Source organism: Oryx dammah, unplaced genomic scaffold (genome assembly GCF_014754425.2).
Source record: "Oryx dammah isolate SB20612 unplaced genomic scaffold, SCBI_Odam_1.1 HiC_scaffold_8, whole genome shotgun sequence".
Classification (NCBI taxonomy): domain Eukaryota; kingdom Metazoa; phylum Chordata; class Mammalia; order Artiodactyla; family Bovidae; genus Oryx; species Oryx dammah.
In genome coordinates this window covers 52,808,419-52,811,334 of record NW_024070192.1, presented here as the reverse complement: position 1 = coordinate 52,811,334, position 2,916 = coordinate 52,808,419, and positions in this window count along the sequence as shown.

The window sequence follows — 2,916 nt, the reverse complement described above, 5'->3', positions numbered from 1 at the left end:
GGGCCGAGCCTCAGAACCAGGGGGGTGAGCGAGGGAGAGCCAGCCCTTCCCTCCCCCTCCCCCTCCCTTCCCGCCCACCAATAGGAACTCGGCTGCTGGTTTCCATGGGGATGGCGCTGGACTGGTGGGCTGGACCAGCAGGCAGGGTTAGGACAGAGGGAAGAACAGGTTCCTTAGGATGTCGACCCAGTGCCCCCCATGTGAGCACCCACCCTTCCCACACACACACCCACGTCTTCCAGGGTACAGAGACAGGGGGGCTGCAGACAGGGCTGCTGTCTCCATAGCTGTCCCAGTCCAAGCCGGTTAGAGACTGAGACAGGGGGTTGGAACGACAGAAATCCAGCCACGGAGAATGGCAGGAATAGAAAAGATGGAATTTAAGATGAAACAAAGAGAGACAGGGAAATCAAGATAATGAAAACAAGAAGAGAGAAACAAGGAGACAGAGGTGGAAATAGGCTGAGATAATTGCTTTTGCTTCCTCCTGGCTGCTGCATTTTGGGGGCAACCTGGCCATCTCGGGCCAGCAGGGAAGGCCACGTGGCTTGTTAGGCTGGCTTAGCCCCAAACTGTCAGGAAGCTCACCTTCTGTCTCGTCCTAAGCCTTTTTGTTATGGTAAAATGGCATTTTGGGGACAAGGATGTGGAGCTCCTCCACCCTTAAACCAGCCTCTATGTGGCGGCAGAGACCTAGATGGAGTCCCCAGGGACACGGATGTTGGGAAGAACCTCAGAGAGGCCTCTGGACCGGAGACTCAGTCCCTCCAAACCTGAGGCTCAAGCCAGTCTCTCCTAAGGGAGGGGGCCCCCGTGTGGCAGCCCCAGGGGACAGCACCAGCAGTGCTAAGCCACAGAGTCCCTGAGAGTGGGCTCGACCTAGGCCAGAGCTGACGGAACTGTTGGTGGTGGGAGAGCATGGAGAAGACGTGTCACCCTCACTTCCCTAAATCAGTATACAGATCCATACGTGCAGGGTGTATGCACATGCCATTATGTGCGCACCTATGTGTAGTGCATATATAGAGGACACAAATTTGTCTCTGTATGTGGGCAGACATTGTGTTACTTCATATACATATGCACACGCATATATGTACGCATGCGTGTACGCTGTTGCGTGCCCGTGGGCCTCCCTGGGTATACAAGCATGCATGTTTCCATGTATGTGCCGTTGCATATATACTTGTCACATCATCCACATGCTGTGATGTGTATGTGAGGCTATGTTGTGCGAGCATATAAATTACAACATGTAAGTCATCTTAAATGTATATGGATGACATTACACAATATAGCACACTCTCATACAGTCACGGATCTGTAATGACATACGACACGGTTTTATTGATATCTATATATGTATATGTATACATCATCATGTCTCTCTTGTATATTCATTGTGTATGAACGTGTCACTATGTGTGTATGTGAATGTCACCATATGTGTATTTGTATGCTCTTCTGTGACACATATTATATATATTTGTATCATTGCATGTGTGTATACTATTGAATATGTTTGTGTCCTGAGTGTGGGTATATCCCTGTGTGTCATTGTGTGACATGCTGCCATGTATATGTGCCATTTCAATTTTTTTTTTCCTTTTGGCTGCACCATACAACTTGTAGGATCTTGGTTTCCCAACCAGGGATCAAACCCTGCCCCACCCCCACAGTGGAAGCTCAGAGTCCTAACCACCAGGGAAATCCCTATACAGTTTGTACTGACAGCTTATGTATGTGGGGCCCTGTGTGTGATTGCACTCATGTGCTGGTGTGTGCTTTGTATATTAGCATCTGTGCCCTTCTCTTACGTATAAGATGCTTTTTGTGTGTGAGCCACAGTGAGTTTGTTCCCAATTCTTAGACTACCAAGGAGCCCCTAGACTTTCTGAGATTACAGCTTAAAGTAGGCAGCCTTCGTCTGTGGGTGTGAAAAGCAGGTGGAGGGCAGCAAAAGGCGGGGGAGCTCGGGTGAAGGGCAGGAGGTCCTCAGAGCCCTGCCCTTGATGTCCTGCCCACTTTCCTCCTTTGCAGGGAGGTCTGCCCCCAGGGATGGCCCTCCGCAGGCCACCAGCCGCCCAGGCCCAGAGCCTCCTTCTGGTCTCTTAGGCAGAGCCAAACCCATTTCTCTCAGGAGAGAGTGACTTTCCCTCCGGCCCTTCTGCGCATCCATGTGCCTGCTAAGCCCATTCGCCCCACCGCACCCAGCAAGAGAGTCTCAGACAAGAGAGAAGAGGAGTCCACTCTTTATTAGTGTCGGGGTCCCGGGCACCGCTCCCGCCTCCATGCCGTCTCCTCCCCTTTCCCGCCTCTTGCTCCTCCGGCATCCGCGACGGCCGGGCCGCTGCGGGGGCGCCTCTCCGGCTGCATTGGGTCCAGACGTCCACCTGCCGGCCCTCGGGGCAGCCGAGGAGCCCAGGCGGGCCACGGCGGGCAGGGGCGGCCGTTCGGGGGTCCGGGCGGCGTGCGGGGGGCGCCCGCGGGGCTCACCTGTCCCACGCGGTCCCGACGGCGGGGGATTCGGCGGCGGCGGCGGCGTGGTCTCCGAAGCCCACAGTACACTCATCCATAAAGTAGGAAACACTACACCCTCCAGTGCTGTTAGTAGTGCTTTCTACTTTATGGGTGACTGCACTGTCTGTCTGTCCGTCTGCAGTGCTCTTCAGGCCGCCGGCTCTTCCTCCAGGCTGCGGCCCGACGGCCCCGGCCCTCCCCCTGCGCCCCAGGCCCCGGCCCCCTGCGCCCCAGGCCCCTGCCCCTGCCCTCCGGCCCCAGCCCGGCCCCCTGCCCGCCCCGGCCCCAGCACCCTGGCCGCCCGGGCCCTGTGGGCGGTGACTCAGCATGGCGCCAGACGCGGCCTCCCTCCCCCACTTCCTCTTTGGTTCCCTCTTCCCTTCCCCCCCACCCGGC